The sequence below is a fragment of the Amblyraja radiata genome, chromosome 17 (genome assembly GCF_010909765.2).
Source record: "Amblyraja radiata isolate CabotCenter1 chromosome 17, sAmbRad1.1.pri, whole genome shotgun sequence".
In the NCBI taxonomy this organism is placed as follows: domain Eukaryota; kingdom Metazoa; phylum Chordata; class Chondrichthyes; order Rajiformes; family Rajidae; genus Amblyraja; species Amblyraja radiata.
Genome location: NC_045972.1, coordinates 16,575,225 through 16,593,261, shown reverse-complemented (window position 1 = coordinate 16,593,261; position 18,037 = coordinate 16,575,225).

Here is an 18,037-nt window from a genome sequence, read left to right as displayed (position 1 = left end):
CCCAGGCTCTGATCAACATGTGCAGCACATGAATGATTTTAGTATATTCATGTATGGAAATCAGATTATAATCAAACACCTGGCCCATGTTGACCAACCTGGGTCTCACTGCACACCTGGTACTACTCCTGACCCTGACTCCAGTTGCATACCTTCTCTCATTCCTGACCCTAAGTCCAGCCTTACACCTGCCCCCTGCCCCCTGCCTCCCCTGCCTCCCCACCCCCCCCCCCCCCCCCCCCCCCCCCCCGACCTTGACTCTGGATGCACACTTGGCCTTGCTCCTAGCCACTCTGCACTGAAAATATATCTGGCCCACATATAAAGCCCCATATCTGACCCCCTGGACTTAACCTATTACGTTCAAGTCCACAAGTGCTTATTTAATGCGGTAATCTTTTATGGGGCACTTCACAGACCAAATTATGTATAACAAAATTTGCTACATCCATTGGCTTCCTTGTTATCTAACATGCTAGTTACTTTGTCAAAGAAGCCATTAATTGGCTAAACACAATTTCTTATCCATAAAATTATACTCACAGTTGTATAAATATTATGTACCATTTCTTTCATTTTCCTAACAAACTGTCCTGAAGTCATTTTCACCCCCAATATTTTCAGTATTTTGCTGTCTTCCTCTCAGCTGGGACTTTTCCGAGATGCAAAGTCCAATAACTATTTATTTAAGCAATATTATTCTATTAAATGTGATCTTGAGAGCACATCATTTTTCTGTGGTATTCATAACACAACAATGATAAAAATATCTTTGTTTTGATTGCACCTACCAACGTGCATACATTATTGTATTACAGTTAATATGTACCTAGGGCAGATTTTTGTTCCAATGCTCCCCATTCCCAATTACTTTTACATTGAAGTGATTGAAATCCAAGTGAAGTTTAAATGACATCATAAAAGTAAAACCTCCGGAATGGATGATATTCATTACGTGGTTGGTTGGGGTCAGTATCAGCACAATTACTATATTAAACTTTGAATCTTCAGATGTCCTGGTTCAAGCTAAAACTAAAGACAAATAATATTCTCCTCACACATTCCTCTGCAGGTATCTCTGTCATTCCTTTAAAATATGCCCCATTCATTGAACAAGCTCTTAAATATCGCATCTGAATCAGTTTCCATCTGATTACACTCCTTGAGGATGTTCATCTACGTGTTCAATAAATGAAACATCGAGATTGGGGGCATTTCTATTCATCCTGTCAAAGGAATTGGGGGGGGGTAGAAATAGTCAGTGAGGTAAACAAACATAATAGTTGAGTGGCAAAGGACAATAGTGCTACCTTCCCAATATTTAACTGAAGGAAATAATGGGTTATCGGGGCTGGATGTTGTGACAGTCAGCCTGACAACTTGCATGTCATTATTACACTTATCCCATCCCCCTGGATATTCCGGATTAATAAATTGAGGTTTTGTCAACTAATTATAAATCAGGCTAATTACAAATCAATAACATTAGCCAACTCCGAAACATGAAGCACTGAGCATTGGGATCCAGACATCATGGACAACTGGCCTCAGTTCCCCGCTCACATCTGGCAGTGTTCTCCATCTGAATCAGGGGCCGCGGAGCGTTTTTGAAAGTGGAGAGGCTGAGCAATCACTGATCACTGGCCTTGGGGGTACCCGGTGAGGGAAAGGAGCAACCGAGTAAGGAGAGGGTGTGGAAGGGGGGTGTCCCCCCTCCCAGGGTAGAGACTTATTGAAATTTGATGTATTAAAATCATGTTTTAGTGCATTGTAGAAGTATGATTTCAATTTTTGTATGAAGTATTTTTAAGAGGTAAATTTTTAGGGGCTATCTTTTTCCACACAAAGGGTGGTGGGTGTATGGATCAAGCTGCCAGAGGAGGTAGTTGAGGCAGGGACAGTCCCAACATTTATGAAACAGTTAGACAGATACATGGATAGGACAGGTTTGGAGTGATATGGACCAAAAGCAGGTAGCGTAGCTGGGACATGTTGGCGGGTGTGGGCAAGTTGGACCTAAGGGCCTGTTTTCACACTGTATCACTCTAGGACTACTTTATACCTCCACCATGCATGATTGCTTCAAATCAAGTGATCGAGTTTTATTGCCATATACTCAAGCATAGAAACATAGAAAATAGGTGCAGGAATAGGCCATTCGGCACTTCGAACCAGCATTGCCATTCAATATGATCATGGCTGTTCATCTAAAATCAGTACCCCTTTCCTGTTTTTTCCCCATATCCCTTGGTTTTGTTACCCCAAGAACTAAATGCATTTCGTTGTCTCTGTACTGTACACTGACAATGACAATTAAAATTGAATCTGAATCTGAATCTGAAATGTAACTCTCTTGAAAACATCCAGTGAATTAGCCTGCACTGCCTTCTGTGGCTGATAATTCCACAGATTCACAACTCTCTGCGTGAAGAAAGTTTGTTCTCATCTCAGTCTTAACTGCCCCCCCTTTATTCTTAAACTGTGACCCCTGGTTCTGAACCCCCAACATCGGGAACATTTATCCTGCAGTTACAGTAAGTGAAAATCTAGCAGGCAAGCAGGATGCTTTCTCCAACCACTCCCATTTAAAGTCCAGTATCTTCCACCATTTCTACCCAGTGCTTGGTACTTACTTCCAGCAGCAATTGGTTGTCCTCCAGGATGCACCGAGCCGCAGCCTGATCCATGCCAGTCACCTGGGCAAATTTGGCACAGAGACTCTCACGGCAGGGGCGCAACGCTCCCGACGCCTCCGATGTCCCCGCCGCAGCTTCTGCTTCCAACACCCGCGGCCCATGCAGTTGATAAGAGTTTTGAAATTTTCGTTGATCACAGAATTTCTCACGACAGTGTGAGAAATTTGTGATCAACGTGAGAATTTGGCAAAATGCGTGATTCTCACGCTCAATGCATGAGAGTTGGCAGCCCTGCCTCTCTATCCCTCTCTCTCCTGCCCCCTCTCTCCCTCCTCTCTCTGTCCCCTCTCTATCTCCTCTCTCTCTCCCCTCTCCCTCCCCTCTTTCTCTCCCCTTTCTCTCCCCTCTCTCTCTCCCCCACTCTTCCGCTATCTCTCCTCTCACCTCCCCCTCTCTCCCCCTCTTTCTCTCCCCCTCTCTCTCTCCCCTCTCTCCCTCCTCTCTCCCTCCTCTCTCCGCTCAACCCCTCTCTCCCATGTCTCCCTCTCCACTTCCCTCTCTCTTCTCGCCCCCCCTCTCTCTCCTCTCTTCCCCTCTCTCTCCCCCCTCTCTCTCCCCCTCTCTCTCCCCCCTCTCTCCCCCTCTCTCTGTCTCCCCCAACAGCGTGAGAAATTTGTGATCAGCGTGAGAGCATGAGAATTTGTCCAAATGCGTGATTCTCATGCTCAAAGTGTGAGAGTTGGCAGCCCTGCAGTAATGCAGCTGTTGGAACTGCTGCCTAACAGTGCCAGAGACATGGGTTTGATCCGGACATTAGGTGCCTGCCTGTGTGCAGTTCATTGATATCTAAAACAAGTTGAATCAGGTGGAATTGATTGTCAAATGCACAAATTGGGATAAGTGCAGTTGGAATGAAAATCTTGCTTCCAGCAACATCACAGGCAGATAGACTCAGACAAACACACCAAAACATCAATTGGACATAAATTACACATCAAGGTTCTAAAAGAAAGATGACTATGGAACTAAAAACAGTTCCAACCCTCAGATTTACTGCCTTTGTTGAGGTGATACATTCCTTCTGATGTTAATGCTGGTTTTCCGGGTAACTTCACAAGTTCTAGGAGCAGAATGAGGCCATTTGGCCCATCAAGTCTACTCCACCATTCAGTCATGGCTGATCTATCTTTCCCTTTCAACCCTATTCTCCTGCCTTCTCCCTACAAAACCCCTGACACCTGCATTAATCAAGAAGTGTACTCCTGATGCCATCTAATTACATTCCCGAATGTTCCTTCTCCACTTTGAGCAGTTATGCAGCAAGGATTCCCAGGATTCAGCAAGGGCAATGCCTTTTTTGTTGAGATTTTGAGTACATGATAGGTATGTTACAAAACTTACCTTCAGCGGCGCTGTAATTCTGCCACTGGCCGTGTGTGCGATTTTGGCGCGTTTGATGGGGGGGCGGAGTTAAAACGGGGTTTTTTCCCGACCTGGTCCTGAATTATATTTGTTGGAGTGCAAGATTTTGCTAAAGAATCGTTCCTACGGCCGTTCTGTGTGTTTTTTTTTTAAATTCACCCGACAAGTTAATCGCTGTAATGATTTTAAAAGCACTTCTGAAGCCGTCAATGCCGACAACTGGGACGGATTTTATGCAGGACCAGGTAAAAGAAAGTAGTTTATTTTTATGTATAAAAGCGTTGCTTAAGATGTATTTAATTCACATTTTACGTTGCGAAACGGTGATTTTCCCCCCCGAAGAACCGGCAGTGTATTTGCTGCAGATATGGGGGTATAAATTCACCGCATCTGAACGTTCTAAATGGTCCCGTTCCAGTAAAACCCACTCGCAAGCTGATTTAAATGGCCATTAATTTACAGGTATTAAACATTAAATTTCTTCCATTTGGCCTATAAACCCATGACAATGAGATTTTAAAATTATGTTATATTCTGAATTATTGTATGAATGTTATTTGGACACTTAGGCTATTTAAAAATGTTAATCTATTCTTAAGCAATGGATAGATGTTTAGATCTAGTAATTGAATTTTGTAATTAGCTACAATTAGGTAACTAACTAATTATATGCTTTAATTTCAAGTCATCTAAGTAAGATTGTTTCATATTTGTTTCAGAATGCTTCAACCTATAATAACTGAAACTTTCTTTCAGTTCTCTTAAATTTTAAGAAAGTTATCGGCCTTTAAATGTTCTCGATCACAGCTTTTGTGTTAAGAATGAAAAAGCAATAGGGAACAAGATGCCAATTTCCGAGTATGAAAATGGCCATAACTTTTTTAATACTGAAGATATGAAAGTGAATTAGGTGTCAAATTAAACTTATTTTTATGCTTTATCTGATGGGATAAATTAAAGACTTGATTTTTAAAATCTCAACATTTTGTAACATCGCTATACATGAAACACTGAAACAGGCCTTTCGGCCCAGCTTGCCCATGCCCACCAATTTCCCATCCATGTACCAGTCCCAAGTGACTTTTAAATGTTGTTATTGTACCTCAAGTTCAAGTGAGTTTATTGTCATGTGTCCCTGATAGGACAATGAAATTCTTGCTTTGATTCAGCACACAGAACATAGTAGGCATTTAACCTGCCTTAACTACTCTTTTGACAGCTCATTCCATATACCCCCCACCCTCTGTGTAAAAAAAAGTTGCCCCTCAGATTCCTATTATCTCTTTCCCCAACTCACCTGAAATTTATGTCCTCTGGTTCTCGATTCCCCTACTCTGGGTAAAAGACTGTGCGTCTACCTTCTCCACCCCCCCCCCCCCCCTCCCCCCCCCCCATGATCTTATATGCCAAAAAGAATCACCTCTCATCCTCCCACGCTCCACAGAATACAGTCATAATCTGCCCAACCTCTCCCTACAGCTTAAGCCCTCAAATCCTGGCAACAACTTCGTAAATCTTCTCTGTGCTCTTTCCAGCTTTCGATTCTGTGAATGACGTGTCGTGCCAAACAGAGCCAACTGTGTGATGTTACTCAGTGTTGTTACATACTGATTACTGCAGATTTTGACCTGGGAGAGGATACTTATATTGGCCCACTTATAAATCCAGTGGTTTTAAAGGATTTGTGAACACGAGATAAGGTTTGAGGTACACTCATCATCTACCCGGTAACAAGGAAGTTCCAACACCCTATCAGAGACATCTTTCCTATCTTCCCTGCAGCTAAATACATTTCTTTTTACTCCTTCCAAATACGAACAAAGAGTCTTCGACTTGAAATGTGAACTCGTGATTCTCTTCGCACTGTTGTAGCCCAGCCTGACGAGCATTTCCAGTATTCTTTGTCTTTGTTCCAAATGGAACATGGGTTTCAGCTCTACGACAGAGCTTTGAGATCCATTTTCTCATGCTGTGCCACACCAGCCGATATTGGATGATGACCTTCAGTTTAATTCATTTTGATTTGAGCATTTTGTGACACAAAATGGTATTAAGCACAAACATATTTCACCACATCATTAAGCATTGAATGGTGCAGCTGAGAGATCCGTGAGAATTGTCAAAGAATCACTGAAGGAACAGGTATTACAGGTTTAATGAGGATTCGATCAGCAAATCATTGTCCAAACTATAGAACTGTATCCAATTCCATGGCAGGTTATACACTCGTCTTACAAATGTGTTGAAGACTGTGACGATTTTAATTGAGTTAAATCTTGCAGAAAAAGTGGGGATTGAGACAGAAACAAAATTATTGCTCAAATCATGGAGAGAGACAATTCAAAACAATTTAGACAAAAAATGCTTGAGAAACTCAGCGTGTGAGGCAGCATCTAGGGAGAGAAAGAATTGGCGTGGTTTCGGATCGAGACCCTACTTCAGACTGATGTCGGGAGGGGGAGGGGGGCGGGAAAAAGAAAGGAAGAGGGCGGAGACAGTAAGACTTGTGGGAAAACTGGGAAGGGGAGGGGAAGGAGGGGGAAAGCAAGGGCTATCTAAAATTGGAGAAGTCAACGTTCATACCGCTGGGGTGTAAACTACCCAAGCGAAATATGAGGTGCTGTTCCTCCAATTGCAAAATATGAGGTGCTGTTCCTCAGAAAGGTCAGAGTGGGAATGGGAGGGGGAGTTGAAGTACTGAGCAACCGGGTGATCAGCTTGGTTAAGACGGACTTTGCGGAGGTGTTCAGCGAAATGATCGCCGAGCCTGCGCTTGGTCTCGCCGATGTAGAGAAGTTGACACCTGGAACAGCGGATGCAGTAGATGAGGTTGGAGGAGGTACAGGTGAACCTCTGCCTCACCTGGAAAGACTGATTGGGTCCTTGGATGGAGTCAGGGGGGAGGTAAAGGGACAAGTGTTGCATCTCCTGCCATTGCAAGGGAAAGTACCCAGGGAGAGGGTGGTTTGGGTGGGAAGGGACGAATTGACCTGTGAGTTACGGAGTGAATGGTCTCTGCAGAAAGCAGAAAGGGAAGGAGATGGAAAGATGTGGCCAGTAGTGGGATCCCGTTGGAGGTGGCAAAAATGTCAGAGGATTATATGTTGTATGTGACGGTTGATGGGGTGGAAGGTGAGGACAAGGGGGACTCTGTCCTTGTTACGAATAGGTCACTTTCTTATCCACTCCCAACACACATGGGGGAAATTTACAGAGGGCCAATTAATCTACCAACCCACATGTGTTTGGGAATATGGGAGGAAAACAGAGGGCCCAGAGGAAACTCACATGGTCATAGGGATAAGGTGTAAACTCCACACAGATAGCACCTGAAGTCAGGATTGAACCCGGGTCACTGGCGCTGTGAGGCAGCAGCTTAAGAGATACAGTGTGGAAACAGGCCCTTTCGGCCCACCGGGTCCGCGATGACCAGCGATCCCCGCACATTAACACTGTCCTACACCCACTAGGGACAATTTTTACATTCTCCAAGCCAATTAACCTACAAACCTGTACATCTTTGGAGTGTTGGAGGAAATCGAAGATCTCGGAGAAAACCCACGCAGGTCACGAGGAGAACGTGCAAACTACCAGCTGCGTCACTCTGTCACCCTGAAATTACTGAGAGCATTTTCTGTTTTACTGAGAGCATTTTTTTTAAATACAATGCCATTGCTTGTACTGTTAATATAGCTTATTGGTTGTGTGAAGTTTTGATGCATGCAATACTTCTCTGAACATCACCCTAGGTTATTGTTGATGTAAATTGGTGTATCTGACTGCAGAATGCAAAACAGTTAGCATTGTGCAGGGATGCACATAGTCACAAAAGCAAAACAAAGTCAGTAAAGTCTGTGTTACTTCAGGAGCTTGGGTAGATAAATATGGTTGAATAGGGTTAAACCCAACAGGGATAGAATCAGATGTTCAAGAAGGAACTGCAGATGCTGGAAAATCGAAGGCAGACATAAATGCTGGAGAAACTCAGTGGGTGCGGCAGCATCTATGGAGCGAAGGAAATAGGCAACGTTTCGGGCCGAAACCCTTCTTCAGTCTAAAGAAGGGTTTCTGCCCGAAACATTGCCTATTTCCTTCGCTCCATAGATGCTGCCGCACCCGCTCCAGCATTTTTGTCTACCTAGGGCTAGAATCAGAGACAGGCACAAAGTGCTGGAGTAACTCAGCAGGTCATGCAGCATCTCTGGAGTAAAAGGATGGGTGACCTTTCAGGACGGGACTATTTTTCAGACCGAAAACAGAGGGGAGGGAACTAGAGGTAGAAAAAAACCCAGAACAAATCAGGGTCGGCAACAGATGACCAAGGAAGGGTGGAGTCCATAATGGCCCATTGTTGGCTGGGGAAGAGGTGATAACGAAGGGATACAAGGATGTGAACAGTGGTCAGGATCAGTTTTTTGTTTATAACTGAAGGGAGAAATGTTCGAAGTGTATGGTAGGCATGGATGTGTTCAAAGGGACAACAGAAGCACTGGCTACCAAAGATCCTATAGCAAGGCTGGCTACCTGTGGTTAAGCTTCGGTCAGGGGCGGATTGGAGTAGTTGTTAATACAAAACTTCCCTTCCACTTCTCACAGTCAATGGCAGCAATAAACTATGCTCCAGTTGTGCTGTGTGAGGGAATATGCTGCTTGTACATTGGAACATAGAACAGTACAGCACAGGAACAGATCATTTGGCCCACGTTGTCTCTGCTGAATATGTTACTAGATTTAGCTAATCCCTTCTGTTTGCACATGATCTATAACCCTCTACTCCCTGCACATACATGAGCTGCTCAAAAAGCGGCTTAAATGCTAACAAAGTATCTGTTTTTACCACCACCATGACAGTACATTCCAGGCACTGCCACTCTTGGCCTGCACAAATGCTTTAAACTTTTTCCCTCCCATCTTAAAGCTTTGTCCTCCAGCTTTGATATTACCACTCCAGGGAAACTGACTCTCTGCCCTATCTACATGTATAAAGTTCAATCAGGTAACCTCTGAACATCCGTTGTTGCAGATAAAACAATCCAAGTCAGTCCAATCTCTTCTTATAGCTAATACCCCTAATCCAACCAGCATCCAGGGTAAACCTCTTCTGCAAACTCTCCAAAGCCTCCACACTATTTCTGTATGCGGGGAGCAGAACAGCATAATCCACATCCACTTTGGTGGCAAAAACAGGGAAGTAGACTGTTATCTGAATGGTGGCCGATTAGGAAAAGGGGAGATGCAACGAGACCTGGGTGTCATGGTATACCAGTCATTGAAAGTAGGCATGCAGGTGCAGCAGGCAGTGAAGAAAGCGAATGGTATATTAGCATTCATAGCAAAAGGATTTGAGTATAGGAGCAGGGAGGTTCTACTTCAGTTATACAGGGTCTTGGTGAGACCACACCTGGAGTATTGCGTACAGTTTTGGTCTCCTAATCTGAGGAAAGACGTTCTTGCCATAGAGGGAGTACAGAGAAGGTTCACCAGACTGATTCCTGGGATGACAGGACTTTCATATGAAGAAAGACTGGATAGACTCGGCTTGTACTCGCTCGAATTTAGAAGATTGAGGGGGATCTTATAGAAACTTACAAAATTCTTATGGGGTTGGACAGGCTAGATGCAGGAAGATTTTTCCCGATGTTGGGGAAGTCCAGAACAAGGGGTCACAGTTTAAGGATAAGGGGGAAGTCTTTTAGGACCGAGATGAGAATTTTTTTTTTCACAGAGTGGTGAATCTGTGGAATTCTCTGCCACAGAAAGTAGTTGAGGCCAGTTCATTGGGTATATTTAAGAGGGAGTTAGATGTGGCCCTTGTGGCTAAAGGGATCAGGGGATATGGAGAGAAGGCAGGTATAGGATACTGAGTTGGATGATCAGCCATGATCATATTGAATGGCAGTGCAGGTTCGAAGGGCCGAATGGCCTACTCCTGCACCTATTGTCTATGTTTCTATAAATTCAATGTGTATGGAGATTTTGTTTTCTACTTTGCTTCCTTCAATTCTAGCTTCTTCATATGAGCGAGCACCATTTTCCATGCAGTCCTGCCAACAGGACAATCTAATCTTATTGTTTCCGATGGCGTGTGACAGGATCGGTCAAAGTCAGCATGGATTTATGAAGTGGAATCATGCTTGACTAATCTTCTGGAATTTTTTGGAGGATCTAACAAGTAGAATGGATAAGGGAGAGCCAGTGGATGTGGAGTATCTAGACTTTCAAAAAGCCTTTGACAAAGTCCCAGACAAGAGATTAGTGTGCAAAATTAAGGTTCTGTCCCACTTGGCCATCATTTACGCGACAGGCCGGTAGTGACTGATGCGCGACAGTCACGCGACGGTTGTGCGCGTCCTCATGCATCTGCACAGCAGTCTGGAGCGTGTGACGTCATTTGAAGATAGACTCAAAATGCAGGAGTAACTCAGCGCGACCGGCAGCATCTCTCTCGAGAGGGAATGGATGATGTTTTGGGTCGAGATTCTTCTTCAGTCTGAAGAACGGTCTCGACCCGAAACATCACCCATTGCTTCTCTCCAGAGATGCTGCCGGTCCCGCTGAGTTGCTCCATTTTGTGTCTATCTCCAATCGTCTTGGCCCCGCTCTGGGAGTAGGAGTGGGGGCGGATCAGGATCCACAACAGCTGTGAGCCCCAGGCCGAGCTCGGCGATCGCTTGCCTGCTTCTGCTGCTGTTGAAGGTGAGATGTTGTGCCGTGCCAGGGTGTCCCACTTGGCCGTCATTTACGCGACATGCCGGAGGCGCGCGAAGATTTAGTGCAGAATGAAATCCTGGAGCGCTGCGCGATACCATGCGCAACTCCACACTCATCCACGCCACTCCATGCGCCCGTCCCGCGCTACCCACACACTGCCAGGTTGCGTAAATGGCGCGCAAATCATCGCCAAGTGGGACAGGCCCTTTAGAATACATGGTATTGGGGGTAGGGTATTGACATGGATAGAGAACTGGTTGGCAGACAGGAAGCAAAGCAGTGACTAGTGGGGTGCCGCAAGGCTTGGTGCTGGGACCCCAGTTATTTACAATATATATTATGGATTTAAATGAGGGAATTAAATGTGACATCTCCAGGTTTGCAGATGCAACAAAGCTGGGTGGCAGTGTGTGCTGCGAGGAGGATGTTGTGAGGCTGCAGGGTGACTTGGATAGGTTGGGTGAGTGGGCAGATACATGGCAGATGCAGTATAATGTGAATGAATGTGAGGTTGTCCACTGGTGGCAAGAACGGGAAGGCAGATTATTATTTGAATGGTGTCAGATTAGGAAAAGGGGAGGTGCAACGAGACCAAGGTGTGCTTGCACATCAGTCACTGAAAGTAAGCATGCAGGTACAGCAGGCAGTGAAGGAGGCTAAAGGCATGTTGGCCTTCATTGCATGAGGTTCTGTGTGTTTGGTGAATTTGGAGCATAATTTCTGTTTTCTTTGTGCTAATTGTGATGCCAAAGTTGCTACAGGCCCTGGCAAATGTGTTCAAGCTTTCTGCATATCCGTTTCTGAGTTTGCATTGTGTGCTCAGTCATCAGCAAATAAATCCCTTCAGATGGTTTCCCATATTTTGCTTTTGGCTGAGAGCCTCCTTTGGTTGAAAAGAGTAATGTTAGTCAAACTCATCTAACTTTTTTAGACGTCTAACTAACTTAGTTAGTTATCTAATTTTGATTCCATCTTCTTTATCTGGGTAGACATCATTGCAGAGAACATCGTACTAAACACTGCCTTGTTTCACACCATCGGTGACCAGAAATAGGTCTGAAGATTGTCCATCCTCCATTACTCTACCATCATACTGTCATGAATTTCACAGACAATTGCGATGAACATTTCAGGCCTGACATAATTGGCCATGATCTTCCATAGACCCTCACGACAAACAGTATCAGAAGCTTTACTGAGATTGCCAGTGGTGAACAAGCTGCCGTTTGGTTCTTGACATTTCTCTTACTGCAAAGATCATGTCTAATGTTCAAGCTTGTCATGGAAACCAATTGGCTTTCTGAGATAGGCCTCCCTCTAAGTGAGTGATCAGTCTTTAACACGTCTCTGGTGAGAATTTTGCCAACAGTCAACAGTAAAGCTATTCCTCTGTGATCATTGCAGATGTGACGGTTCCCTTTACGCTTGCATTGGTGGGTGATTGAGGTGCGTACATTAAGTTATCAGATGTTTTCTCTTTTTTCCTAAAACACTGGTTATTTTTACATTTTTAAAACACAATTTTTTAAAATAGTCAAACATGAAAACAGCAAACCTAATAAATCAGTTTTTGCTTATCTTGTAAAGCAACCATTTCCTTTTTACTATGCTTTGGTTTGCCATATGCTTTGAGTAGACTTTGATGTCTCATTTTCCCAAAAGATAGATCATTAAACAGAAATGTATCTGCAGATTGCACGTATGGTTATCGTTCTCATTTCTTAATCAATAACCAAGAGACTGGATAAATATTCTAATTGTTAACCTTGACAAAGGAAAACAATGGACAGTATTGAGTACGCTATTTGTATAAGACTTTATCTGAAACTCACCATAAGCCCCTGGTTAATATGCCATGGCATAAAAGTAGTTCCCCAAATCCCTTTGTAGTGGTGGGTTGCTATAGCAAGAAGGGTGGAATAAGTCATTTTAGAGCATCTGTGCAATGTTCATCTATCTTTGTCTCCTGCTATCAAAAACCCTTAAGGGCCTGTCCCAAGAGCATGCGACCTGCATGCAGCAAGCGCGACCAAACCGAAAGCGGGGGCCGCGCGGAGGTCGAGTGATCCCCGTACAGGGCCGGTCCCACCAGCATGCGCCTGCATGCGGCGAGCGCGACCAAACCGGAAGCAGGGGCCGCGCGGAGGTCGAGTGAGTGACGTGAAGTTCGAACAAAGTCCGCGGGAAGTTCGCGCGTGACGTACGGCGTCAAGACGCTGCGCACGCCCGTCGAGGCGGTGCGTACGACGTCGAGGCGGCTGTGGGCCGGCAGGCTGTTGTTGGGACCAGCTCCGCACAACTCCTTACAGCTCCAGCGATCGAAGTGGGACCGGCCCCGCGAGGCCATACGGCTCAAGCGACCACGTTAGGTCGCGCTTGCCGCATGGAGTCGAATGCTCGTGGGACAGGCCCTTTATGTGCCTAAAAACACGTTATTCCTTTGCATATGTTTTGCTGCGAACAAAGGTATGATTACCTGAACACAGTGAGTTAAATAAAGTAGCTTACTTTCTGGATTCAGTTGATAGAATATGGTGTTAATCAACCCAATGCAAGGGGTTATTTATTATTCATATAATTAAGTCTCTTACTCAATATATAGTAATGTAACTCCATCCCTTGTAGATAAAAAGCACATGGTGCCTTTCAAATTGACCGAAATAGGGTGAGCACAATGCCTTTCTAAAATATAGGTCAACAAAGATTTTGTTGTAAGCAATCAATTTGCTGCACTCTTTTGTTCAAATGGATGCTGCTAGTTTTATTTCTGATTGAACTAAATACTAAGACAAATGAAAAAGATCGGGGAAATAATAATTGAACAGTTATTTTAATGAGCATCACTCATTGCATATCCCGGCTTAAGTCATGGACAGTTATCGAATGACAAGGTTAAAGTACGGGATAGGTGGGTGTGGAGCATGCAGTTTTTATTTAGTCCTTACATGAATAGATACTTTCTGTTGTTAATTGTGAATGTCACCATTATCTTTGTAATGAAATCCGCTACATAATTCCACATGTTGCACTTGCACCCTCCTGTCAGTGATGGTGTTTTGCTGCTTCTACCTTCTCATAACTTCTGTTATATCTTTTGCTTCCCTTCCCTGACACCAGGGGCGCCGCATGCTTGGCAGCCCCGCCAACAGTCTGTCTTTTTTTTCGTCTTTAAACATTTTTTTAGTGTGTGTTAAAATTCTGTGTAAATGTTCTCTGGTTTGTTTTATGTGTGGAGAGGGGGATGGGGTCGGGGGAAACTTTTTTTTCTGTAGATTTTGGAATGAAGATTGGAGGGTAGCAAATGTGGCTCCATTATTAACAAAAGGAGGAGAGATAAATCTGGAACTACTGATTATTAATCTAATGACAGTAATTGTGGAAAAGTTGTAATAACTCATAAAGAAGGTGATATGAAAATGATATCATAGAACACCTCCGCTCAGTCCACCTATACCTACCTGATATCCCAGTTGCTAAATAGTCTAACTCCCCCTTCCATTCCTACACTGACCTTTCTGTCCTGGGCCTCCTCCACTGTCAGAGTGAGGCCCAGTGCAAATTGGAGGAACAGCACCTCATATTTCGCTTGGGTAGCTTATACACCAGCGGTATGAATATTGACTTCTCTAACCAAGTAAAACTTGCTTTCCTTCTCTCCCTATGCCTCCCCCATCCTAGATCTCCGACCAGTCTGATTGTCCTCTATGTCTACAAAGCCCTCAATGGGCTTGCCCCCTCCTACATTAAAAGTCTTCTCACCCACCACTCCACCTCCAGGTCCCTCAGATCAGCCGACTTGGGGCTGCTGAATATCCCGTGGTCTAGGCATAAGCTTAGGGGCGACCGTGCCTTTGCGGTTGCAGCTCCTAGACTGTGGAACAGCATCCCCCTTCCCATCAGAACTGCCCCCTCCAACGACTCCTTTAAGTCAAGACTAAAATCTTATCTATACTCCCAAGCCTTTCCTGACGTCCACTGAATTAGGGCTATATGTATATATGTATGTAGTTTGTTTGTTTATACTATTCTTATAACAAATGTAAAGCACTTTGGCCAACAAGGGTTGTTTTTTAAATGTGCTATATAAATAAATGTGACTTGACTTGACTTGACTGATTACATTTTATCTCTGTGTGCTTTGTTGTCAATTTCTCCCAGCTAACAATGATCTATTCTACATTTCCCTTGATACTCACCCCCTTTGGAGGCTCATTTTCACACCTTACTCTTCCTTATCACTGTGTCTCCCTCTCCCCCGACTCTCAGCCTGAAGAAGGGACTCGACCTGAAATATCACCCATTCCTTCTATCCAGAAATGCTGCCTGTCCCGCTGAGTTACTCCAGCATTTTGTGTCTATCTTTGGTGTAGACCAGCATCTGCAGTTCCTTCTTGAGTCTGGTGGAGCAAGATGAAGGAATGACTGCAGTGGGAAGAGTCTACCAATTCCCCATCGAAGGCTCTGTGTAATTCCTTCTTCACCACACTTAGTGAATTCTATTGAGCTGCTGAGTAAAACAATGTTTCTCCTAATGAGCTCTGCATATTTATTTCCCAAATGCAAATTGTCTGACCCTTGAACCTCTTTTTATCTATTCAAATCCATCATCATCTTGTACATCAAATCTCTTCTCAGCCTATTCTTTGCTCCATGGAGAATAATCCCAGCCTCTGTTGAAGTCAAGCTCAATCTTAACATTAACCTCTGGGGACAGATAGTTAATTAATGATCAGGGAGACACAAGGATTCTACAGATGCTGGAATCTTGAGTAATTCAGTGCGTCTGTGAAGGAAATGGACGGGCAACATTTCAGCCCTCTGCAGATTAACCATGTACTTATGACTAAGTACACCATTAAAACGCACTTACAATTAATTAAGATTTCAAGAGAGTTTATTTATCATATGCACCAGAACAATGACATTCTTACTTACTGCAGTTCACAGGCACATTACACATATTTTTGGGATATTTCATTATTCGTCTAGTTTGCAAATAATTGAATTTTACATCAGTCCCATCAGTCAATGATATCCTGTGATTATGGCATAGGCTGCATAGGGATTTTGATTCAATGACATCAAACTAAATATGAAGATAATTTTGTGGCTGCTGCTAGTTAAACAGGCTGATAAGGGAACACCAATAAATGTGTCAGCATTCTTGCTGCAAAACTGATGAATGACTAAAGATCAGATGAAAAGAAAGGCTTCGAGGAATGCTTTAAGGAGAGTAATTAAGGCAATCATAGAATATGAGATTTGCGTAGGCAATTACTGTTGAAATAAGATCGGTCATGATCTTATATGGCAGGGTCAGCGTTATGGTGTGAATGGCTCCTTCCTGTTTCCATTTCTTATCTTCTGAACGCAGCTAAAGGCGTAACCACGAATTAAGGGGTAAAGAGAATGAGGGATGCATTCAATATCAGAGTTTAGTTTAGTTTAGCTTAAAGGTACAGCATGGATGCAGGACCTTCGGCCTACTGAGTCTGTGCCAGCCAGCGATCACCGTACACTAGTGCTATCCAACACACGATGGACAATTTACAATCTTTATCGCAGTCTACAAATCTGTACGTCTTTAGAGTGTGGGAGGTAACCGGAGCACTCGGCGTAAACCCACACAGTCACGGGGAGAACGTATAAACTCTGTACAGAGAGCACCCGTAGCCAGGGTTGAACCTGGGTCTCTGGCACTGTAAGGCAACAGGTTACTGCTGTGCCACCGTGCTGGCCATAAATCAGGGCTTTCAGAAATTGAGCACACGCCATTACAGTACCAAGGAGGAGACATTCTTTGGGTGCCTGGATACAAAAGATACAAATGGTGGATAAGCACATGGAAGAGAGGGATAAAGATCATTATAGATATGGATCATGTGCAGGCAGATGAGATCAGTTTAACATGTTCAGCACAATCATTGTGGCAAAGGGCCTGTTCCTGTGCTACACTGTTCATAAGTCAAAGGGTAGATTTAGGCCATTAGGCCCATCGAGTCTACTCCAACATTCAATCTTGGCTGATCTATCTTTCCTTCTCAACGGAATCCTCTTATCTTCTCCCTATAACCTTTGACACCCTTATTAATCAAGAAGCTGTCAAACTCAACAGCTGTCTGTGGCAATGAATTCCACAGATTCCACCAGATTCACCACCCTCTCACTAAAGAAATTCCTCTCATCTCCTTTCCAAAAGAATGTCATTTTATTCTGAGGCTGTGCCCTCTAGTCCCAGACTCTCCCACTGGTGGAAACATCCTCTCCACATCCACTCTATCCAGACCTTTCACTATTCGGTGAGTTTCAATGAGCTGCCTCCTCATTCTTCTGAAGTAGGTTCTATGTTTTGTATGCACTACTCTAAGCAGCACAGGATCTCCTTTAATATCCAGTATTATGTTTATCCCTCAACTTAAACGGTTATTATTGTAGCACACTTTGTGGGAGCTTGCTGGATACAGATTGTCTGCTTTGTGGCATTAGATCAATATCTGCTGTTTGAAAATAACAAATTGGCAGGAGGGGACATTGAGATGTTCTGCAAGTATATATCGCTGTCTCTCCTTAATTAGTAGTCTAATGGCAAATCCATGGACGTAACGTTGATCTAACTTTCACCTTTATTTGCATGCTCAATTAGGCCAGGTTTTTGACGGGGTTTTAAATCTGAGACCACGTGCCCAAAATGGTGATCATATGGCTCTGTTCAGTCTCAGAGACACTGCAAAGCAAGAAGATTGATTTTATCTTTCTACTCTCCCAAGGCACAATTTTAATTAAAATATTATTTTGTGTCATTGTTAGCTTCTTTGATGAATACGTTCCAGGTGCAAGCACAGAAGTGTGCAGCTGTTTCCCTGATACACTATATCAGGTATGTTCCTCGCACCAAAATGATCTTCACATTATGATTTCAGATGATTTAAAAAAGAAAGACATTTCATCATACAGGGAAGACATACACAATTCAAGGAGAACATTAGGCCATTCAGATGCAATTTCTACTTGTGTGATTTCACCATTAACTGAAAATTAACTGGCTTTCCTTGTTCCACTTTCAAAAACAGAAGCAGAGAAGACGTGATCTTTTAAGTGCCCTCACTTCCACCAAAACATATTTCAAATGATTAGGTTACACTGAATACAGGATCTAGTCATTTTAATGAAGATATTTTGAATAAATTAGCTACAATGGTGAGTGAAGCTTGCCAGTATGCATAACATTAGTAGTAAATACACCAATTTTATTTAATTAACCAAATGGC